The sequence below is a fragment of the Heteronotia binoei genome, chromosome 8 (assembly GCF_032191835.1).
Source record: "Heteronotia binoei isolate CCM8104 ecotype False Entrance Well chromosome 8, APGP_CSIRO_Hbin_v1, whole genome shotgun sequence".
NCBI lineage: Eukaryota > Metazoa > Chordata > Lepidosauria > Squamata > Gekkonidae > Heteronotia > Heteronotia binoei.
In genome coordinates this window covers 122,291,153-122,315,823 of record NC_083230.1, presented here as the reverse complement: position 1 = coordinate 122,315,823, position 24,671 = coordinate 122,291,153, and the positions used below count along the sequence as shown (strand labels likewise).

The 24,671-nt window shown below is 50.1% G+C and overlaps 1 protein-coding gene and 1 non-coding gene across 2 annotated transcripts in view; both read left to right on the top strand.

Moving 5' to 3' along the window:
- PLXNA4 (plexin A4) overlaps window positions 1-24,671 on the top strand; it is a 930,623-nt gene that overhangs the window by 533,526 nt on the left and 372,426 nt on the right. The window lies entirely within an intron of this gene.
- On the top strand, window positions 18,553-18,624 carry TRNAA-AGC (transfer RNA alanine (anticodon AGC)). The gene has a single exon. It is a non-coding gene; the product is annotated as a tRNA-Ala (tRNA).

Sequence of the window (24,671 nt, the reverse complement as noted above, 5' to 3'; positions counted from 1 at the left end):
ATGTTTGACTTCCGGCGTTGATTGTATTGTTCCCTACTCAGTTCACTGACTGGGCCATGCCAAGGCCACTTAAAGAGTAGTGTTGCCAACCTCCAGCTGGTGGCTGGAGATCTCCTGGGATTACAACTCTTCTCCAGGTGACAGAGATCAGTTCCCCTGCAGAAAATGGCCGCTTTGGAGGGTGGTCTCTTTGGCATTCTACCCCACTGAAGTCCTTCCCCTCCCCAAACCCCGCCCTCCTCAGGTCCCACCTGCAAAATATCCAGGTGTTGAGATATTTGTTGAAAATGCAGAGGTGATGTGCAGACAGAATGGAGACAAGACACATGCTTGAAAAAGGAAATTACAGTTTACTGAAAAAAACATAAGGGAAGGAAAGGGCTTTGTTTTTTTAGCAGGAACACACAGGAATGCAATTCTGGCTGGCTTGGCACCAGGGGGTGTGGCCTAATATGCAAATGAGTCCCTGCTTGGCTTTTTCTGCAAAAAAGCCCTGTGTGAGATGATGGTGATGTCAGGGGGTGTGGCCTAATATACAAATGAGTCCCTGCTGAGCTTTTTCTGCAAAAAAAAAAAAAAAAGCCTGTGTGAAACAGTGGTGATGTCAGGGGTTGTCCTCTGGGTGACCTTGGGTCAGTCACAGTCCTCTCAGAGCTCTCTCAGTCCCACCTACCTCCCTGGGTGTCTGTTGTGGGGAAAGGAAGGGAAGGAGATTGTAAACTGTTCTGAGGCTCCTTTGAGTACTGAAAAGTGGAGTAAAAAACCAATTATTCTTCTTCCTCTTCTTCCTCCTTCTCTTCCTTCTCCTCCTCCTGCTTCTCTACTTCCTCTTCTTCCTACTCCTTCTCTTCTTCTTTCTCCTCTTCTTCCTCTTGTTCTTCCTCCTCCTCTTCTCCTCTACCTCCTCCTCTTCTTTTTCCTCCTCCTCTTCTTCTTCCCCCTCCTCTTTCTCCTCCTCCTCCTCCTCCTCCTCTTCGTCTTCTCCCCTCCCAAATCTGAGTTCATTGACACCACTGATCCCATGAGAGACTTGCCAGAGCCAAGAGAGAAGGTTTTCATGTTCTCCCTTCCAAGTCTCTGTTCCATGCTGTTGCCTCCGCAAGTCTGGCCTCAGACCGTAACTCGATCCTGCTCTGATCGATCGCCCCCTGCTTTACCTTTCTTGGCCCAAGTCTTGCCGATCACTAAGCCAGCTCTCAGGTAACCCTAGCCGCCTTCAGAGGCTGCGATAAAATCAGGCCCTTGGAAGGAGCCCTCCCCCCCTTCTCCCCCTTGGCTTTTGAGAGGCTGAGGCTTGTTTGGCATCTTGCAAATTCTTTGGCAGACTCGGAGGCTCCTCGGATTAGGCAGCCTGTCGGCAAGGAGCCTCGGACAATGCAGGCTTTTTTTGATCTTATCTGGTACCTTAAACCACCTTCTCCCCTATTTGGGAATGTGGCACCGTAGGCTTACAATCAGGAATGTGTGCGTATCCATAGGCCAGAGAGAGGGACTGTGACTCAGTGGCAGAGCCTCTGCTTGGCATGCAGAAGGTCCCAGGTTCAGTCCCCGACATCTCCAGTTAAAAGGACCAGGCAGGAAGTGATAAGAAAGACCATTACCTGAGACCTTGGCTCAGTGGAAGAGCCTCTGCTTGGCATGCAGAAGGTCCCAGGTTCAGTCCCCGACATCTCCAGTTAAAAGGATCAGGCAGGAAGTGATAAGAAAGACCATGACCTGAGACCTTGGCTCAGTGGAAGAGCCTCTGCTTGGCATGCAGAAGGTCCCAGGTTCAGTCCCCGACATCTCCAGTTAAAAGGACCAGGCAGGAGGTGACGAGAAAGACCTTGACCTGAAGCCCTGGCTCAGTGGAAGAGCCTCTGCTTGGCATGCAGAAGGTCCCAGGTTCAGTCCCCGACATCTCCAGTTAAAAGGATCAGGCAGGAAGTGATAAGAAAGACCTTGACCTGAGACCCTGACTCAGTGGAAGACCCTCTGCTTGGCATGCAGAGGGTCCCAGGTTCAGTCCCCGAAATCTCCAGTTAAAAGGACCAGGCAGGAGGTGACGAGAAAGACCTTGACCTGAGACCCTGGCTCAGTGGCAGAGCCTCTGCTTGGCATGCAGAAGGTCTCAGGTTCAGTCCTCGACATTTCCAGTTGAAAGGACCAGGTAGTGGCTGATGTGGAAAACCTTTCTGCCTGAAACCCAGGAGAGCTTCTGCCTGTCTGAGTCAGGAGTAGGGAATGTTGGCTCTCCAGATGTTTTTTGCCTACAACTCCCATCAGCCCCAGCCATTGGCGATGCTGACTGGGGCTGATGGGAGTTGTAGGCAAAAACATCTGGAGTGCCAACGTTCCCTACCCCTGGAGTAGACAATACAAATCTTGACTGACCAAGTGTCTGATTGAGTATAAGACAGGTTCATGTATTATCAAAATTCTTCTTTGAATCTTACAATTGGCGAATATTGTAATGACCATGTATACGTTTATAGTCCAGCCTCATTTGAAATACCGTGTACAGTTTTGGTCGCTGTATCTCAAAAAGAACACCATAAAACTGGAAAAAGTACAGAGAAGGACCATCAAAATGATCAAGGATGACTTTGATCTCTAGGCTTTGTTGTTGGCTGTCCAGAGGAACTGACTGGCCACTGTGTGAATCAGGAAACTGGACTAGATGGACCCTCGCTGGTCTGATCCAGCAGGGCTCTTCTGATGTTCTTATGAAGGCCTCAGCCTCTCTGCCCTCTTGTTGGCCCACCAAAGGAACTGGTTGGTCACTGTGTGAGACAAGAGGCTAGACTAGGTGGACCCTCACTGGTCTGATCCAGCAGGGCTTTTCTGAAGTTCTTATGAAGGGCTTGACCTCTCTGCCCTGTTGTTGGCCCACCAGATCCAGCAGGGCTCTTCTTCTGAGCTTCTGCTTATGTTCTTTTGTCTGGGCTTAGGTAAAAGAGGTTTCCAGGTAATTATGACACCTGATACCCCTCATCTCCCTTGCATCCTGGGATGGCTCATACCTGAGCCAAGCGGAGTAGTGATGGGCTGAGAAAAGCCATCCCATTCCCCCTGTATCCCAGGTGCCTTTCTGAGGTCACGGGGAGTCGCATCTGCTGTTATTTCCCATTTTTATGGATGGCCAGGATATTAATTCATAGCCTGTCAAGCTCTTTCTGGTGACACGTCAGTCTCCGGAGCAAGATTAGTGGTGTTATGATGGATGGGTGAATGGTACATGTGGGTGTGAGTATGGGGGGAGAAAAATCTTCATCTCTGTTGCAAGGCGGTTCCCAAGGAGTTGCATCCTTTCTCCTTCCCCAGTATTATCCAGCATCTCTGCCCCGGACGACAATCTGCCAATGACAGAAAATGGCACATTGAAAAAGTCTTTCCCTCCACCTCCCCTGGGGTAGGGTCGTGTCAACTTCCAATTCTATTTTCTCCATGAATTTTCATCAGTCTTGACGGTGTCAGTTTCCTGACAGGTCTTCCGAGGAGAATAAACCAGATGCCCACCCTCTCGTCATAAAATCGGTCCGCACCGTTCTGAACGCTCATCCATCTCTTTCCGTGTATGGATCAGGCAGGTGTACACGCACTCTTAATTCCTGTGCACAGCTTTCTCTGTTGTTGGCCCTCCAGAGGAACTGGCTGGCCACAGTGTGAGACAGGAAGCTGGAATAGATGGACCCTCACTGGTCTGATCCAGCAGGGCTCTTCTGATGTTCTTATGAAGGCTGTGTCAACAGAAGTATAGTGTCCAGATCATGTGAAGTATCACTTTATTCTGCTTTGGTTAGACCTCACCTGGAGTATTGTGTTCAGTTTTGAGCACCACAGTTTAAGAAGGATATAGACAAGCTGGAACAGGTCCAGATGAGGGCAGTGAAGATGGTGAGAGGTCTAGAGACCAAGTCCTATGAAGAAAGGTTGAAGGAGCTGGGTACGTTTAGCCTGGAGACGAGGTGGCCGAGAGGTGATAGGATCACCATCTTCAAGGACTTGAAGGGCTGTCATCTAGAAGATGGTGTGGAATTGTTTTCTGTGGCCCCATAAGGTAGGACCAGAACCAATGGGTTGAAATGAAATCAGAAGAGTTTCCGGCTCAACATTAGGAAGAACTTCCTGACAGTTAAGAAAAGTTCCACAATGGAACAGGCTTCCTTGGGAGGTAGTGAGTGAGCTCTCCTTCCTTGGAGGTTTTTCAACAGAGGCTAGATGGCCATCCGCAATGCAGATCCTGTGAATTTAGGGGGAGGCGTTACAGAGCTCTTACAGGGCGTACTCTTAGAGGGCCTTTGTACAGGGCCTACTGTAAGCTCCAGGAGGATTGGCTACATCAGGGGTGCGTGGCCTAATAGGCAAAGGAGGTCCTGCTAGAATTCCTTACAGGGCTCTTCGTACAGGGCCTGCTGAGAGCTCCAGGAGGATTGGCTGCATCAGGGGTGTGTGGCCTAATATCCAAAGGAGGTCCTGCTAGAATTCCTCACAGGGCTCCTCGTACAGGGCCTGCTGAGAGCTCCAGGAGGATTGGCTACATCAGGGGTGTGTGGCCTAATATGCAGGGGAGTTCCTGCTACAAAAAAAAGGCCTGGTCATTGCCCACTTTTCTGTAGCAACCCTGGACTTCCTTGTTGGTCTCCCATCCTTGTACGCAGCAGGGCCAACCTTGCATAACTTTTGAGATCTGATGAAACTGGGCTGAACCCGGGCCCTCCAGATCAGAGCAGTTATTAAGCACAGGGCATTGAGTATAAGTCAGGAACAGATAACTAATGAAGAAAGATTATTTTGCTTTTTGTAAAATTGGTGTGACAAACTGATTAGGGGCAGGGCTTTTTTTTGTAGCAGGAACTCCTTTGCACCACACACCCCTGGTGTAGCCAATCCTCCTGGAGCTTACAGGGCTCTTCGTACAGGGCCGTACAGGGCCTACTGTAAGCTCCAGGAGGATTGGCTACATCAGGAGTGTGTGGCCCAATATACAAAGGAGCTCCTGCTACAAAAAATTGTCCACTTTGCTGTAGCGACCCTGGACTAACCCTAACCCTGGACTAACCCTAACCCAACCCTGATTAGGTGTATCTCTTAAAATTCTACAACACAATTTGAACCAGGCCTTGGATTCAGCAGGAGCTCACAGGAGCGCAGCTCCAGAACCTTTGTGAGGGTTTACATAAGAACATAAGAGAAGCCATGTTGGATCAGGCCAAATGCCCATCCAGTCCAACACTCTGTGTCACATAAGAGAAGCCATGTTGGATTAGGCCAATGGCCCCTCCAGTCCAACACTCTGTGTCACATAAGAACACAAAAGAAGCCATGTTGGATCAGGCCAATGGCCCATCCAGTTCAACACACTGTGTCACACAGTGGCCAATATATATATATATACACTGTGGCTGAAAGCCACTGATGGACCTCTGCTCCATATTTTTATCCAATCCTCTCTTGAAGCTGGCTATGCTTGTGGCCGCCCCCACCTCCTGTGGCAGTGAATTCCACATGTTAATCATCCTTTGGGTGAAGAAGGACTTCCTTTTACCCGTTTTAACCCGACTGCTCAGCAATTTCATTGCATGCCCACGAGTTCTTGTATTGTGAGAAAGGAGGTTTCCCTTCCTCCTCCTGCCTTGTCCATTGAATAGTAGGTGCAGCTGCATAACAATCCCTGGATGAGCTCCACCACCTATTTTTCTACAAAACGACCCCTGGTTTGACCCTTATTAAAAGCATTCTGTCGCCCCTTTCCGACTCCGGCCTTTTGCTCCCCCCGTCCCCCGCTCAGGCATGTATTCGAAACCTATGGCAAGCCTCATAGAAGCATACTGAGATTTCCTCCCCCCGCTCGTACCTGCTGAAAAACTGTGGCCAGATGTTGTCCCTGATGTTTCTGGGCCAGCCTATAATGGACAAAGGTCACGAAACATGAAGAATCCATAAAACATGATGGAGAGGCGCTAACCCTCTCCTCCTAATGCCGATTCTGGCAGGACTCACGGCGGGATTGGAGAGTGCTAGAAGCCTCGGCCAGGCCAGCGGGCAGAGCAAAGGTGCTCGGTCGACCTCGACTGATGGAGAACGGGAGGGATGTTGGCATCCTGGTTGCCATAGCAACAGCATCCACGGGCTGACCCGAGCAGCGGCAAAGCCTCTTTCTGCTTCGGCTCCTCCTCTCCTGGCCTCCAGCAAGGCCCAGCCTCTCTCCGGAGAACCATTAACTTTAGTGACAGAGTCTCGCACTTAATATCGTATCGATCCGGGTGGCATCGGGGAGAAGAATAGCCAGTCTTCCTCCTGACCCAGAAGAGTATTTTTTTTCTGATATTTTCCCCTTGTGAGTGAGGGGGGGGGGTGTTAATTTTTCAAAAGAATATTTAAAAGCGGGGGGAACGGGGAGGGTGGGAACCAATTATTCACAACTGTGCCGCCGCACGCGCCCAGTGATGGAGTTCCGTAGGGCAGGACTTTGGCCCCGACACCGTTATGATGACATTAACATGATTTAAGCAGCAGGGAGCTCAATACTCTAGTTGAGTTGAAAAGGAAGGCCAAGGTGTTACGTTACTATATCTTTAAATATCGGGATTAGCGACTTGTCTCTTTCAGGGTCAGAGCCTTTTTGCATCCCCCGACATCGATCAGCAAAATGGATTAGGATTTGCTGCCTCGGCTATAATTTTATGAGGAAAATCCCCGTGGAATGGATATCGGGAGGTCTCGCTGGGTTTTTCTCTCCCCTCTCTCAAGAGTTTTGTCGGCTTTCGGGAATTAAACACTGTTGTAGATTTTCCAGGCTGCGTGGCCGTGGTCTTGGCGTTGTGAGACCTGACGTTTCATCAACAACTGTGACTGACATCCTCAGAGCAATGTTTCCTCTAAGCTGAGTTAGTGTGAGCTAGCTCACAGTTTTTTATCCCCCAGCTTACACATTTTTTGTCTTAGTTCAGGAAAAATAACCCCAGAGCAAACTAATTTATTCATTAGCTCACAACTTTAATGCCAGTAGCTCACAAAGTAGAATTTTTGCTCACAAGACTCCACAGCTTACAGGGAGTATTGCCTCAGAGGTGTAACCCAGAAAACTGCAGCTCTCTCTGGATCAAATTGAGAAGAAGTTGATAGGCAGGTAATTTATATTTACTCAATAGCCAATCCATAAATCTATTTAATAAACAATCCATATACAAAAGAACCCCCTCAGGGAAGCTCTCCGTTAGCATGTCACAGCCAGGAAGCTCCCACAAGACAATGACTCAGGGTGTTTTCGCACTCACGTTTTACTGGCGCCACGACCCTCCTGACGCCGGCGAATCTGCATGGATTTCGCACCAGAAGCGCCAGCGCACCCAGAAGCGCCGGCTACTTCCGTCGCTAAGCCAGCGCAAACGTTTTCCTGCATCTTTGCAATTTCCGTTTGCGCTGGCTTAGCGACGGAAGTAGCCGGCGCTTCTGGGTGCACCGGCGCTTCTGGTGCGAAATCCATGCAGATTCGCCGGCGTCAGGAGGGTCGTGGCGCCAGTAAAACGTGAGTGCGAAAACGGCCTCAGCCTTACCCCACCTGGCTTATATATAAATTACCTGCCTGCCATCTTCTTCTCAATTTGATCCAGAGAGAACTCCAGTTTTCTGGGTTACACCTCTGAGGATGCCAGTCAGAGTTGCTGGTGAAACGTCGGGTCTCACAATGCCAAGACCATGGCCGCACAGCCTGGAAAATCTACAACAGCCAAATGGACTCTGGCTGTGAAAGCCTTTGACAACATGTTAAACACAGAATGCCACTGTGTATTCTGGACAATATTAATCAACTACAACATTAAATGAATTTCATGCACAGTCTCTTCCTTATGTATCATCTATATAAAGTTGTCCCTAACAGAGGAGAACTATATTGCCAGTATTAGTGTTGGGACAACCTTGGGTGGCGATTTACTTCTGAGCAGCGGTTCCATATAGATATTTGCAATCAGAAGAAGATGACCTGTTGAAACACACAATTTCACCTAGGAAGCGTGTTGTTGCGTTTCTGTTGAACTTCGGTCTGAGCCAACTTACCTAGGAGAAGAAGAAGACCACAGATTTATACCCCACCCTTCTCTCTGTATCAGTCTCAGAGCGGCTCACAATCTCCTTTCCCTTCCTCCCCTGCAGCAGACACCCTGTGAGGTGGGTGGGGCTGAGAGGGCTCTCCCAGAAGCTGCCCTTCCAAGGACAACCTCTGCCAGAGCTCTGGCTGACCCAAGGCCATTCCAGCAGCTGCAAGTGGAGGAGTGGGGAATCAAACCTGGTTCTCCCAGATAAGAGAGCTCTGGCTGACCCAAGGCCATTCCAGCAGCTGCAAGTGGAGGAGTGGGGAATCAAACCCGGTTCTCCCAGATAAGAGAGCTCTGGCTGACCCAAGGCAATTCCAGCAGCTGCAAGTGGAGGAGTGGGGAATCAAACCCTGTTCTCCCAGATAAGAGAGCTCTGGCTGACCCAAGGCCATTCCAGCAGCTGCAAGTGGAGGAGTGGGGGAATCAAACCCGGTTCTCCCAGATAAGAGAGCTCTGGCTGACCCAAGGCCATCCCAGCAGGTGCAAGCGGAGGAGCGGGGAATCAAACCCGGTTCTCCCAGATAAGAGAGCTCTGGCTGACCCAAGGCCATTCCAGCAGATGCAAGTGGAGGAGTGGGGGAATCAAACCCGGTTCTCCCAGATAAGAGAGCTCTGGCTGACCCAAGGCCATTCCAGCAGCTGCAAGTGGAGGAGTGGGGGAATCAAACCCGGTTCTCCCAGATAAGAGAGCTCTGGCTGACCCAAGGCCATTCCAGCAGGTGCAAGCGGAGGAGCGGGGAATCAAACCCGGTTCTCCCAGATAAGAGAGCTCTGGCTGACCCAAGGCCATTCCAGCAGCTGCAAGTGGAGGAGTGGGGGAATCAAACCCGGTTCTCCCAGATAAGAGTCCGCGCGCTTAACCACTGCACTAAACATCTCTGCTATCAGCAGCTGCTTCAAAATCTACCCTAAGACAGTCGGACATTTGTGCTTTGCATTGTAGATTATAATGATTCAATATCGGCACACTATATAACAGGGATGGCCAAACTGTGGCGCAGGAGCCAGATGTGGCTCAATAGCAAATGTTGTATGACTCTTGAAGCCCCCACTGCTCCATCAGGTGACTTGGAGAAGGCATTCGTCTCTTTAAATCACTTCTCCAAGCCAAGCCAGCTGGAGGCTTGGAGAATGCATTTAAAGTTTAGGTTGCTTTCTTTCCACCTCTCCCTCCCTCCCTCCCGTTCCTTCCTCCCCTCCCTCCTTCTCCTCCCTCCCTGTACTTCCTTCCTTCCCTCCCTTCCTCCTTTCATCTCCTCCCTCCCTCCCGCAAAGATGCTGCCTGGCTGGGCCGTCAAGAGGCGTGCCTCACAACTGCCCCCCTGCAGGCTCTTCCGTACAAAGACAGGGCACTCATTCAGGGGCGCAGTTCTCCGTGCGGCGTGTCAATTAAATCAGCGGCCGCCGAGCCCCGGCGCACAACCCCAAAAGCCGCCCGCTAAATTGAAATGTGCTAGCCCGGGATTGTCCGTCAGCCTCGGGAGCGATTATTTCCAGCGCTCGAGTTGTGAATTAATTTCGGCAGAACTTAATCACCCTCCTGCCCGTCTGGCCCCCTCCCGACCTCCCTCCCTTTCCCCCCTTTCCCTTCTAATTTTCCACTTGGCTGGGGATTCTCCGGCAGTCAAAAGTTTGGGCTTCGGGGCGGTCCGCGCAGTAGAGTGGATAATCTCCTTGGAACCATTGAGTTGAATAATAACACCTTCACCTGGCACACGGCATTGTATTCCAATCATTCTCTTAGCACCCTGCATTGGGGGCTTGGGGCCAGAGGTGGGCCTGCCATCGGCGAGGGGCAGGCCTCAGATTCAGCAGGCGCTCTCACCAATGCCGCTCCTTAGTAAAAGGCGAAAGGAATCTGATGAGACCAGGTAGGCGGACGATAGGCAAGCGGAGATTGTTTTATGAAGGGATGCGTAAAGGTAAAAATTAAGAAGCATCCAAAGGAGTATTGATTAACTGCGAGCTTGAAGAGAACAAGAGGATTTCAAGTTGTTATGAGTTATAAAAAAAAGGATACGCAGCAGGGGTGGCCAACGGTAGCGCGATGGGGGTTTTTTGCCTACAACTCCCATCAGCCCCAGCCATTGGCCATGCTGGCTGGGGCTGATGGGAGTTGTGGGCAAAAAAACATCTGGAACCCTCTTCACAAGGCGGGAAATTCACAAACACCTCCCCCTAAGTTCACAGGATCTTCATTGCTGTCAGATGACCATCTAGCCTCTGTTGAAAAACCTGCAAGGAAGGAGAGCCCACCGAGGAAGCCTTTTCCACTTAGGAACCGCTCTAACAGTCAGGACGTTCTTCCTAATGTTTTTGTTTTTGTATAAATAATCTTTATTTGTTAATCTTTTTAATCCATTACAACAAATATTTTTTTATATTTCCAACACGCCCTTTCTCCCTCCCCCCACCCTTTACTCCTAGTCTCTTCCCCCCAGACATTCTTCTTGATGTTGAGCCAGAAACTCTTTTGATTTAATTTCAACCCATTGGTTCTGGTCCTACCTTCTGGGGCCACAGAAAACAATTCCACACCATCCTCTATAGGACTTGAAGATGGTAATCCCACCACGTCTCAGCCGCCTCCTCTCCAGGCTAAACATCCCCAGCTCCTTCAGCCTTTCTTCATAGGACTTGGTCTCCATACCCCTCACCATCTTCATCGCCCTCCTCTGGACCCGTTCCGTGTTGTAGACTCGGGATTTGATAAGCACTTGGATTATTCCTTTCAAACACATCCATAAGAAAATATCAGATCAGAATCGAAAGGCAAATATTGTCGTCTTCTCTCCATGGAATTCACTGTGAGAGGCTGTAGTGATGGCCATAGGCATAGATGGCCTTAAAAGGGGGCGAAATAAATTCATGGAGGAGAGGCCTGTTGGTGGCTGCTAGCCACAATGACTAAAGGGAATGTACATGTTCAGAGGTACTCAGCCTCAGGATCTCAGTGTGAGGAGGAAACGTCAGAGAAAGGCCTCAGGCTCTATGCTCCACTGTCAGGTCTGCAGAGGAACTGGTTGGTCGGTGTGTGAGACAAGATGCTGGACTAGATGGACCTCTGGTCTGATTCAGGAGGGCTCTTCTGATGTTCTGAGGATGATGGACTAGATGGACCTCTGGTCTGATCCAGGAGGGCTCTTCTGCTGTTCTTAGGATGCTGGACTAGATGGACCTCTGTTCTGATCCAGCAGGGCTCTTCTGATGTTCTTAGGATGCTGGACTAGATGGACCACTGGTCTGATGCAGCAGAGCTCTTCTGCTGTTCTTAGGATGCTGGATTAGATGGACCTCTGTTCTGATCCAGCAGGGCTCTTCTGATGTTCTTAGGATGCGGGACTAGATGGACCACTGGTCTGATGCAGCAGAGCTCTTCTGCTGTTCTTAGGATGCTGGATTAGATGGACCTCTGGTCTGACCCAGCAGAGCTCTTCTGATGTTCTTAGGATGGTAGACTAGATGGACCACTGGTCGGATGCAGCAGAGCTCTTCTGCTGTTCTTAGGATGCTGGACTAGATGGACCACTGGTCTGACCCAGCAGAGCTCTTCTGATGTTCTTAGGATGGTGGACTAGATGGACCACTGGTCTGATCCTGCAGGGCTCCTCTGATGTTCTAAGGATGCTGGACTAGATGGACCACTGGTCTGACCCAGCAGAGCTCTTCTGATGTTCTTAGGATGGTGGACTAGATGGACCACTGGTCTGATCCTGCAGGGCTCTTCTGATGTTCTAAGGATGGTGGTCTAGATGGACCACTGGTCTGATGCAGCAGAGCTCTTCTGATGTTCTTAGGATGCTGGATTAGATGGACCTCTGGTCTGATCCAGCAGGGCTCTTCTGATGTTCTATGGATGGTGGACTAGATGGACCACTGGTCTGATGCAGCAGAGCTCTTCTGATGTTCTTAGGATGCTGGACAAGATGGACCACTGGTCTGATCCAGCAGGACTCTTCTGATGTTCTTAGGATGCTGGACTTGATGGACCACTGGTCTGATCCAGCAGGGCTCTTTTGATGTTCTAAGGATGCTAGACTAAATGGACCACTGGTCTGATCCAGGAGGGCTCTTCTGATGTTCTGAGGATGCTGGACTAGATGGACCTCTGGTCTGATCCTGCAGGGCTGTTCTTATGTTCTTAAGATGCTGAACTAGATGGATCACTGTGTGAAAGAACTACATGTGGCTCCTGAGCCACAGTTTGGCCACTCCTGTCCTAAGCTAAGGAGCCTGTCCTATATTTTAACATCTAATAGGGCAGGGGTATGTGCTCCTTGGAGCATGCCTTCCCCAATGGAAAGCAGGCTCCATGAAGCATAGATGCTGCCTGGCCGGTTTTGCGTTCCCTGGGTGTGTTACAGACCCGGAAAACGTGGAAGTGGACAGTGTCTGCAAAGTGCACTCCTCAGAGCCCAGCAGGGATAAATAAACCCAGAGCTCCGTGGTGCAGAGTGGTAAAGCTGCAGTACTGCAGTCAGAGCCCTCTGCTCATGACCTGAGTTCAATCCCAGCGGAAGCTGGTTCAGGTGGCCGGATCCAGGTTGACTCAGCCTTCCATCCTTCCGAGGTCGGTCAAATGAGTCGCCAGCTTGCTGGGGGGAAAGCGTATATGACTGGGGAAGGCAAGGGCAAACCACCCCGTAAAAAGTCTGCGGTGAAAACGTTGTGAAAGCAACATCACCCCAGAGTCAAAAACGACTGGTGCTTGCACAGGGGACTACATTTACCTTTTTTAAAACTGAAGAAGAACCAATTACAGTTTCCAAAAATGGGTTCCTCTTGAAGTTGTGTGCTGCCACTCAACCTTCCTACTCTACTGTGACAGAGCCATGGGGTGGGAACCATAGCTCAGTAGTAGAGCATTTTTCTCGCATGCACAAGGTCTTGTCCCTGGCACCTCCAGCTAAAAGGATCAAGTAGAAATGGTCCTGTGAAGATCTTGTCCCTGGCACCTCCAGCTAAAAGGATCTAGTAGAAATAGTCATGTAAAGGTCTTGGCCCTGGCACCTCCAGCTAAAAGGATCAAGTAGAAATAGTCAAGTGAAGGTCTTGTCCCTGGCACCTCCAGCTAAAAGGAACAAGTAGAAATGGTCATGTGAAGGTCTTGTCCCTGGCACCTCCAGCTAAAAGGATCAAGTAGAAATAGTCAAGTGAAGGTCTTGTCCCTGGTACCTCCAGCAAAAAGTAACAAGTAGAAATGGTCATGTGAAGGTCTTGTCCCTGGCACCTCCAGCTAAAAGGATCAAGTAGAAATAGTCATGTGAAGGTCTTGTCCCTGGCACCTCCAGCTAAAAGGATCAAGTAGAAATGGTCATGTGAAGGTCTTGTCCCTGGCACCTCCAGCTAAAAGGATCAAGTAGAAATGGTCATGTGAAGGTCTTGTCCCTGGCACCTCCAACTAAAAGGATCAAGTAGAAATGGTCATGTGAAGGTCTTGTCCCTGGCACCTCCAGCTAAAAGGATCAAGTAGAAATGGTCATGTGAAGGTCTTGTCCCTGGCACCTCCAACTAAAAGGATCAAGTAGAAATGGTCATGTGAAGGTCTTGTCTCTGGCACCTCCAGCTAAAAGGATCAAGTAGAAATGGTCATGTGAAGGTCTTGTCTCTGGCACCTCCAGCTAAAAGGATCAAGTAGAAATGGTCATGTGAAGGTCTTGTCTCTGGCACCTCCAGCTAAAAGGATCAAGTAGAAATGGTCATGTGAAGGTCTTGTCTCTGGCACCTCCAACTAAAAGGATCAAGTAGAAATGGTCATGTGAAGGTCTTGTCCCTGGCACCTCCAACTAAAAGGATCAAGTAGAAATGGTCATGTGAAGGTCTTGTCCCTGGCACCTCCAACTAAAAGGATCAAGTAGAAATGGTCATGTGAAAGTCTTGTCTCTGGCACCTCCAGCTTAGAGGATCAAGTAGAAATGGTCATGTGAAAATCTTGTCCCTGGCACCTATAGCTAAGAGGATCAAGTAGAAATGGTCATGTGAAAATCTTGTCCCTGGCACCTCCAGCTAAGAGGATCAAGTAGAAATGGTCATGTGAAGGTCTTGTCCCTGGCACCTCCAGCTTAGAGGATCAAGTAGAAATGGTCATGTGAAAGTCTTGTCTCTGGCACCTCCAACTAAAAGGATCAAGTAGAAATGGTCATGCGAAAGTCTTGTCTCTGGCACCTCCAACTAAAAGGATCAAGTAGAAATGGTCATGTGAAGGTCTTGTCCCTGGCACCTCCAGCTAAGAGGATGAAGTAGAAATGGTCATGTGAAAGTCTTGTCCCTGGCACCTCCAGCTAAGAGGATGAAGTAGAAATGGTCATGTGAAAGTCTTGTCCCTGGCACCTCCAGCTAAGAGGATGAAGTAGAAATGGTCATGTGAAGGTCTTGTCCCTGGCACCTCCAGCTAAAAGGATCCAGAAGAAATGGTCATGTGAAGGTCTTGTCCCTGCCACCTCCAGCTAAGAGGATTAAGTAGTAGTCTCAACATTTTTATTGCTTAATCTCCCTTTTAAAACAATAAATAAAAATAAAACAAAATTTAAAATAAAAAACCCTGTAAATTAAAAAGTTAAATAGTCTCAAGTTTTCTCTGTTTTTAATTTTTTTGTGTGTGGAGGCGCTAGTGGGCAGCTCACCTAGGGCACCAAAAACCCTGGCACTGGCCCTGTAAGTGAGAGTAGAATACAAGCTTCTCCAGTTGTGAAAAACCTAGGCAGGCAGGGTAGAAGAGGGCCTGCAGGCCAGAGCTAGGCGTGTTTAGTCTGGAGAGGCTGCGGCTGAGAGGTGATACAATCACCATCTTCAAGTACTTGAAGGGCTGTCATCTAGAGGATGGTGTGGAATTGTTTTCTGTGGCCCCTGAAGGTAGGACCAGAACCAGACGGTTGAAATTAAATCAGAAGAGTTTCCGGCTCAACATGAGGACGAACTTCCTGACCGTTAGAGCGGTTCCTCAGCGGAACAGGCTTCCTCGGGAGGCGGTGGGCTCTCCTTCCTTGGAGGTTTTTCAGCAGAGGCTCGATGGCCATCTGAAGGCGATGAAGATCCAGTGAATTTAGGGGGAGGGATTTGTGAGTTTCCTGCATTATGGAGGGGGTTCGACTAGATCAGGGGTGGCCAACGGTATCCCTCCAGATGTTTTTTGCCTACAACTCCCATCAGCCCCAGCCAGCATGGCCACCCCTGGACTAGATGATCCTGGAAGGTCCCTTCCAACTCTAGGATTCTATGATTCTATGACTCCTTTGCAGCTCTATGATTTTGTGGTCCCTGCAACCCCCTCCAGTCTCGCACGGATTGAGATGCGTTCCTTAGCTGGACGGTTGCAAGTTACAGTTGCTGGGGCGCGGGGCTTTTCTTCTTCCAAATGTCAGAAGGACATCCGAGGAAATGTCTTTCCCCACCGCCGAGTGGGGCCCAGGGTGAGGGCTTATTCCCCCTCCCGCTCCCCACCCCCTTCCTCTGGCAACGGTTTCCCAATTCTTCTGTGAACAAAGGCGACCAGGGATTTGCATGTCAAACATTTCCGGCTTGGATGAACAAGAGAGACGGAGGGAGGGAAGGAAGGACGTTCAGCATGAGCGCCTGTCTTCCTCAAATAGATCCAAGCGGGCAGCCGTGTTGGTCTGAAGCCATAGAGCAAAGCAGTAGACGAGTGGCACCTTTAAGACCAGCTAAGTTTTATCCGGAATGCCAGCTTCCGTGTGCTCTTAAGCAGATTTCATCAGACAAAACGGGAACGGCGAGCCATCTTTAAGTATAGAGAAAGTGGGCAGGGAGTCGGTATGTGGAATCGTGGGAATGCTTTTTAGCAGATTAAAAAGAATCCCAAATTGGGGTCTGTCTTTGTTTGTTTGGTATCGTTAACCGGGCTGTAACAGCCGTGCTAAAAACATTCCCGTGACTCTACATACCGACTCACTGCCCACTTTCTCTATATTTAAAGATGGCTTGCCGTTCCCGTTTTGTCTGATGAAGTCTGCTTAAGAGCATGCGAAAGCTGACGTTCGGAATAAAACTTCGTTGGTCTTAAAGGTGCAACTTGTCTATTGCTTTGTGCCGCCTCTTTGTCAAAGCAACATGGGCGTAGAAGGAGCTTCCCTTGGTTTACCGGGGCCTCTGGGGGCCTGGAATTATCATTCATTTCAGGGGTCCTTCTAGGGTTGCCGCACTCCGCTCCCCCCCGGGCCAACAGCAAGGGATGGGGGGATAGATTGGCCAGCTCCAGGTTGGGAAACACCTAGAGATTTAGGGATGGAGCCTGGGGAGCACAGGGACCGCTCTTTTTGTTGTTGTTGTTCAGTTGCACAATCGAATCCAACTCTTTGCAACCTGCTGGACCAAGACACGCCAGGCCCTCCTGTCTTCCACTGTCCTCTGAAGCTTGCTCAAATTCGTGTTTGTTATATCAGGAGCGCTGTCCATCCATCTCCTCTTTTGCCGTCCCCTTCTTCTTTTGCCTTCTGTCTTTCCCAGCATCAGGGTCTTCTTCAGGGAGTGCTCCCTTCTCACTGGGTGGCCAAAGTATTTGAGCAGGGACCTCAGTGGGCTACAAATGTCATAAAGTCCGTCCTCTAAAGAGAGCCAGTTTGGTGTAGTGGTGAAGACTTGATAGTAAAATTAATGGAGACCGCAGAAATGGATCTTTTAACCACAAGGCTGAGAGATGGTGATATTATGGAATGTAATGATACCTGGAAACCGATGTATGAATGGGTGAAACATTTAAGATTTGAACAGATAGAATAAGATACAAGTTTTAGTAATTTATCTAAACGCTCCTTTGAATGTGGTGTTGGGTATGGGGTTTTTTTCAGAAGTTTGTATGTCTGACTGTGTTGTATGTTGTCTGTTTAATAAATCATTTAAAAATAAATAAAAAAAAGAGAGCCAGTTTGGTGTAGTGGTGAAGTGTGCGGACTCATATCTGGGAGAACCGGGTTTGATTCCCCACTCCTCCATTTGCACCTGCTGGAATGGCCTTGTGTCAGCCATAGCTCTTGTAGGAGCTGTCCTTGAAAGGGCAGCTTCTGTCAGATCTCTCTCAGCCCTGCCTACCTCCCAGGATGTTTGGTGTGGGGAGGGGAAGGGAAAGGAGATTTGTAAATCGCTCTGAGACTCCTTTGGGTAGCAAAGGGAAAGATATAAATCCAATCTCTTTTTCTCCAGGCTGAGTCAGTTTGGTGTAGTGGTTTGGAGAGTCACCTCATAGGGTATGGGGGAAGATAAAGGAGACTGTAAGCCGCTGAGACTCTGATTCAGAGAGAAGGGCGGGGTATACATCTAGGTCTTCTCTTCTTCCATTTTTTATTCTGGGACCCTATCTCTGTAGTCTGGAGCTGAGCTGTAATTGAACATGAACATATGAAGCTGCCTTATACTGAATCAGACTCTCAGTCCATCATAGTCAGTATTGTCTTCTCAGACTGGCAGCGGCTCTCCAGGGTCTTCAGCTGAGGTTTTTCACGCCTATTTGCCTGGACCCTTTTTAGTTGGAGATGCCGGGGATTGAACCTGGGACCTTCTGCTTACCAAGCAGATGCTCTACCACTTAGCCACTGTCCCTCCCCAATTCTGGGGGGTCTCCAGATCTCACCTGGAGGGATGGCATCCCTCAAGGAGAATGTCCACACCCTCAAAGAGGGGTATTTCCCCTCAGCACCGAAAACAACCTGCTCGCTGTTTATAAAACTGTACGGAACTCAAAGTGGTTTACAACGCACATTAAAACTAAAATTACGCTTTAAAATCTCCATTAGAGCTGCCAGTGGTTCTTAAAAAAACTAAATTAGTCAAACGCAGTCCTAAATAAAAATAAAATTCATTCTCACCACAGGGGGAATTTAAAAAAAAAAACACTTCTGTATTTACAAGGCAGGCGAGAAAATACCTGGGTGTTCCCCCCCTCCCCTCGGGGGCATGTACGCGGGGTCTTATTAAATCACTGGTGAGGAAGGGGGCGTCCCACCTGGGGACAGAGATAACAGGGTGCCAACGAGGAAGGGGAGGGGATTCCGGTTTTGCCCTGCGAACCGGCTGCTTGATCAGGGCAGCGGTTCAGATTCCATTTGCATGCATTAGAATAGATTAGCAGCCGGAGCAATTAGCATCCCATCCCGTTTGGCAAAGGAAGGAGGGTCGACGGCCAAACGGGGAAACTGGTGGGAGGTGCTGAGCCTTAAGAGCCACTGCCTTGAACGCACGAACACATGAATCTTAGGGGGGGCACGGCTGAGCACCTTCTTGGCATGCAGAAGGTCCCAGGTTCAATCCCCGGCATCTCCAGTTTAAGAAAATTAGGCAGGTGATGTGAAAGACCTTCACCTGAGACCCTGGAGAGCCATGAAGTGGGGCTGTGGCTCTGTGGTAGAGCATCTGCTCAGCATGCCGAAGGTCCCAGGTTCAATCCCCGGCATCTCCAGTGAAAGGGATCAGGCAGGAGGGGATGGAAAAGACCTCAGCCTGAGACCCTGGAGAGCCATGAAGTGGGGCTGTGGCTCAGTGGCAGAGCATCTGCTCAGCATGCAGAAGGTCCCAGATTCAATCCCTGGCATCTCCAGTCAAAAGAACCAGGCAGGAGGTGATGGGAAAGACCTCTGTCTGAGACCCTGGAGAGCCATGAAGTGGGGCTGTGGCTCAGTGGTAGAGCCTCTGCTCAGCATGCAGAAGGTCCCAGATTCAATCCCCGGCATCTCCAGTTAAAAGGACCAGGCAGGAGGCGATGGGAAAGACCTCAGCCTGAGACCCTGCAGAGCCATGAAGTGGGGCTGTGGCTCAGTGGCAGAGCCTCTGCTCAGCATGCAGAAGGTCCCAGATTCAATCCCCGGCATCTCCAGTGAAAGGGATCAGGCAGGAGGGGATGGATGGAAAAAATCTCAGCCTGAGACCCTGGAGAGCCATGAAGTGGGACTGTGGCTCAGTGGCAGAGCCTCTGCTCAGCATGCAGAAGGTCCCAGGTTCAATCCCTAGCATCTCCAGTTGAAAGGACCAGGCATGAGGTGATGAGAAAGACCTCGGCTTGAGACCCTGGAGAGGCATGAAGTAGGGCTGTGGCTCAGTGGCAGAGCATCTGCTTGGCACGCAGAAGGTCCCAGGTTCAATCCCCGGCAGTTCAATCCCCGGCATCTCCAGTTGAAAGGGCCAGGCAGGAAAGGATGGGGAAGACCTCAGCCTGAGATCCTGGAGAGCCACTTCCAGTCTGAGTGGACAATACTGGCCTGGATGGATGGTCTGATTCAGGATAAGGCAGCTTCAGGGGTGAAATTCTAGCAGGAGCTCCTTTGCATATTAGGCCACACACACCCCTGATGTAGCCAATCCTCCAAGAGCTCACAAAAAAGAGCCCTGTAAGCTCCAGGAGGATTGGCTACATCAGGGGTGTGTGGCCTAATATGCAAAGGAGCTCCTGCTAGAATTCCACCCCTGGGCAGCTTTCATGTGTTCAGTCCTATCTCGTCCTTTAATCGTAGGATAAAGGACACCTCTGTCTGTCTCTCTGCTTCTGCATCGTGCCTTTTGGGCAGAAATGGCAAGCAGACCCTCTGACATCGTTGCATTTTGGGCAGAGAACTGTTGTCTTTGCCCGTGTGTTCGGGTGGGTGGCACACAGCCAGGGGGCCCCGGAGGAATTCGAGAATCGCCTCCGTAACGGCAGAAAGCTTGAAGGTCAGCGGCATCCACGTCTCGACATTTCTGGCGTTCCGATCCTTCCTTCCGGGCCCTTGGGGGAAAAGCTCAGAAATGTCAAAACATTGCTGGGAGTGACCTTAAACTTTACACACCAGCGTCGCAGGGGCTCTCTGAAAATCCCTCGTTTCCCTCCAGGAAAATTGCTCACGCCCTGCGGGAAGAAGGACAAATTTCAGAGCTGAGCCTCTTCTCCGGCTTCCACTCCCTCCCCGACTCGCCCACTGCCCCGCCACTCACTTCACCCTGGGTTATATAAACGGAGGATGATCTCCAGAGAGAAGAAGCTGACCTTACAGATGATTACCGATGGTCTGTGGACAGCTTTCGGGGCACATTCCCAAGGCTGCCGGTTTGCTTTGTACAGGGCAGAGGCCAACATAACCATCTAAGTCCAAAGACTGAAAATTCCCTTTGGAAGGGTATACGTGAAAAGAGGATGCACAGAGACCTTTGTGGTGTGTTATTTGTCCAAATACACACGTGTCTCTCTCTGTGAGTTTGTCTGCTGTTAAGCTGCTTTTGACCGGGGCCTTTTTTTGTAGCAGGAACTCCTTTGTGTATTAGGCTGCACATCTCCTGATGTAGCCAGTCCTCCTGGAGCTTACAGTCGGCCCTGTACGAAGAGCCCTGTCAGCTCCAAGAGGATTGGCTATGTCAGGGGGTGTGGCCTGATATGCAAAGGAGTTCCTGCTACAAATATGCTTTGCTCCTGATGTAGCCAATTCTACTGGAGCTTACAGTAGGCCCTGTACTAAGAGCCGTCAGCTCCAGGAGTATTGGCTACATCAGGGTGGGTGTGGCCTAATAGGCAAAGGAGGTCCTGCTAGAATTCCTTACAGGGCTCTTCGTACAGGGCCTGCTGGAAGCTCCAGGAGGATTGGCTGCATGAGGGGGTGTGGCCTAATAGGCAAAAGAGGTCCTGCTAGAATTCCTTACAGGGCTCTTCTCACAGGGCCTGCTGGAAGCTCCAGGAGTATTGGCTGCATCAGGGGGGTGTGGCCTAATAGGCAAAGGAGGTCCTGCTAGAATTCCTTACAGGGCTCTTTGTACAGGGCCTGCTGTAAGCTCCAGGAGGATTGGCTACATCAGGGGTGTGTGGCCTAATATGCAAAGGAAGTCCTGCTAGAATTCCTTACAGGGCTCCTCGTACCGAGCCTACTGAGAGCTCCAAGAGGATTTGCTACGTCAGGGGTGTGTGGCCTAATAGGCAAAGGAGGTCCTGCTAGAATTCCTTACAGGGCTCTTCATACAGGGCCTACTGGAAGCTCCAGGAGGATTGGCTACATCAGGGGGTGTGGCCAAATATGCAAAGGATCTCTTGCTACAAAAATGCTTTGCCCCTGATGTATCCAATCCTCCTGGAGCTTACAGTAGGCCTTGTATTAAGAGCCCTGTCAGCTCCAGGATGATTGGCTACATCAGAGGGTGTGGCCTAATATGCAAAGGAGCTCCTGCTACAAAAAAAAAAGCCCTGGTCATTGCCCATTTTTCCGTAGCAACCATGGACTTCTTTGCGGGTCTCCCATCCTTGTATGCAGCTGGGCCAACCTTGCTTAACTTTTGAGATCTGATGAAATTGGGCTGAACGTGGGCCCTCCCGGTCAGAGCAGTTATTAAGCACAGGGCATTAAGTGTAAGTCAGAAATAGATAGCTAATGAAGAAAGAGGATTACATACCGTATTTTGCTTTTTGAGAAATGGATTAGGGGCAGGGCTTTTTTTGTAGCAGGATCTCCTTTGCCTATTAGGCCACACCCCGCCCCCGATGAAGCCAATCCTCCAAGAGCATACAGGGCTCTTCGTACAGGGCCTGCAGTAAGCTCCAGGAGGATTGGCTACACCAAAGGGGTGTGGCCTAATAGACAAAGGAGGTCCTGCTAGAATTCCTTACAGGGCTCTTCGTAGAAGGCCTGCTGGAAGCTCCAGGAGGATTGGCTACACCAAGGGGGTGTGGCCTAATATGCAAAGAAGTCCCTGCTGCAGAGAAAGCCCTGCTCTTAAGATCGTGAGGTAGACAGATACTCCTCCCTGGGGAAGCTATTCCAAAATAGTGTGGCTGCCAGAGATTTTTTTGTAGCAAGAACTCTTTTGCATGTTAGGCCACACCCCTGTGATGTAGCCAATCCTCCAAGAGCTTACAGGGCTCTCAGTACAGGGCCTACTGTAAGCTCTTGGGGGATTGGCTACATCAGGGGCATGTGGCATAATATGCAAAGGAGTCTCTGCTACCAAAACCCTCCACTTCTGACTCACAGCGACTTTAGGAATGAATGGCCTCCAAATTGTCCTATTAACTAGCCTCACTCGGGTCTTGCAAACTAGGGGCTGAGGCTTCCTCAACAGAGCCCATCCAGCTCAGTTTGGGTCTTCCTCTTTTTCCGCGGTGCTCATCTTATATGGCATCATTGCCTTTTGGTGTAGAGCCAGTTTGGTGTAGTGGTGAAGTGCGTGGACTCTTATCTGGGAGAACCCAAGGCCATTCCAGCAGCTGCAAGTGGAGGAGTGGGGAATCAAACCCGGTTCTCCCAGATAACAGAGCTCTGGCTGACCCAAGGCCGTTCCAGCAGGTGCAAGTGGAGGAGTGGGGAATCAAACATGGTTCTCCCAGATAAGAGAGCTCTGGCTGACCCAAGGCCATTCCAGCAGGTGCAAGTGGAGGAGTGGGGAATCAAACCCAGTTCTCCCAGATAACAGAGCTCTGGTTGAACCAAGGCCATTCCAGCAGCTGTAAGTGGAGGAGTGGGGAATCAAACCCAGTTCTCCCAGATAAGAGAGCTCTGGCTGACCCAAGGCCATTCCAGCAGGTGCAAGTGGAGGAGTGGGGTATCAAACCCAGTTCTCCCAGGTAAGAGAGCTCTGGCTGACCCAAGGCCATTCCAGCAGCTGCAAGTGGAGGAGTGGGGAATCAAACCCAGTTCTCCCAGGTAAGAGAGCTCTGGTTGACCCAAGGCCATTCCAGCAGGTGCAAGTGGAGGAGTGGGGAATCAAACCCAGTTCTCCCAGATAAGAGAGCTCTGGCTGACCCAAGGCCATTCCAGCAGGTGCAAGTGGAGGAGTGGGGAATCAAACCCAGTTCTCCCAGATAAGAGAGCTCTGGCTGACCCAAGGCCATTCCAGCAGCTGCAAGTGGAGGAGTGGGGAATCAAACTCAGTTCTCCCAGGTAAGAGAGCTCTGGCTGACCCAAGGCCATTCCAGCAGGTGCAAGTGGAGGAGTGGGGAATCAAACCCGGTTCTCCCAGATAAGAGAGCTTTGGCTGACCCAAGGCCATTCCAGCAGCTGCAAGTGGAGGAATGGGGAATCAAACTCGGTTCTCCCAGATAAGAGAGCTCTGGCTGACCCAAGGCCATTCCAGCAGGTGCAAGTGGAGGAGTGGGGAATCAAACCCGGTTCTCCCAGATAACAGAGCTCTGGCTGACCCAAGGCCGTTCCAGCAGGTGCAAGTGGAGGAGTGGTGAATCAAACATGGTTCTCCCAGATAAGAGAGCTCTGGCTGACCCAAGGCCATTCCAGCAGGTGCAAGTGGAGGAGTGGGGAATCAAACCCAGTTCTCCCAGATAAGAGAGCTCTGGCTGACCCAAGGCCATTCCAGCAGCTGCAAGTGGAGGAGTGGGGAATCAAACCCAGTTCTCCCAGACAAGAGAGCTCTGGCTGACCCAAGGCCATTCCAGCAGGTGCAAGTGGAGGAGTGGGGAATCAAACCCGGTTCTCCCAGATAAGAGAGCTCTGGCTGACCCAAGGCCATTCCAGCAGGTGCAAGTGGAGGAGTGGGGAATCAAACATGGTTCTCCCAGATAAGAGAGCTCTGGCTGACCCAAGGCCATTCCAGCAGGTGCAAGTGGAGGAGTGGGGAATCAAACCCAGTTCTCCCAGATAAGAGAGCTCTGGCTGACCCAAGGCCATTCCAGCAGCTGCAAGTGGAGGAGTGGGGAATCAAACCTGGTTCTCCCAGATAAGAGAGCTTTGGCTGACCCAAGGCCATTCCAGCAGCTGCAAGTGGAGGAATGGGGAATCAAACTCGGTTCTCCCAGATAAGAGAGCTCTGGCTGACCCAAGGCCATTCCAGCAGGTGCAAGTGGAGGAGTGGGGAATCAAACCCGGTTCTCCCAGATAAGAGTCCGCACACTTATCCACTACACCAAACTGGCTCTCCAGGGAAAAAGAAACTTATAAGGGAAATTACAATATTACAAAGAGAGATGCGTAATAATGCAAACTGTGGTCAGTGATTTATATATAGTTCCAAGTAGTCAGCCGTGTTGGTCTGAAGTAGTAGAACAAAATAGGAGTCAAGTAGCACCTTTAAGACCAACTTAGTTTTATTTAGAACGTACGCTTTTGTGTGCTCTCCAAGCACACTTCGTCAGACGAGGAATCCGGTACAGTGAGCAAAGCCACACGTAGCTGGTAGTCAGTGGCTCAGAATGCAAATTGGTACTTGTATGGTGCATGTGCGTTTCTGCAGTCTTCTGCTTCTTCTTTTTTCCTAGTGAAGCTGGTCTTCTTCTGACCAAAGTGTGATAACCTCTGGTTGGTCATTTTAGCTCAGGAGTGGCCAAACGGCATCGTGGGAGCCACATGTGGCTCTTTTACGCATATTGCGTGGCTCCCGGAGGTCAAGGTACCAAAAAATAATTCCCTAATCTTTCTCTTGCTGGTTTCATGGGGACTGTTATTCCCAGTGTTTGTTTTTTAAAAAGGCTCCTTCTAGCATGGTCGTGGTGTCAAGTGTCTTATCTTTCTGTGCAAAGAAAGTATTGTTTTAACTGGAGAGCCAGTTTGGTGTAGTGGTTAAGTGTGCGGACTCTTATCTGGGAGAACCGGGTTTGATTCCCCACTCCTCCACTTGCACCTGCTGGAATGGCCTTGGGTCAGCCAGAGCTCTCTTATCTGGGAGAACCGGGTAGGATTCCTCACT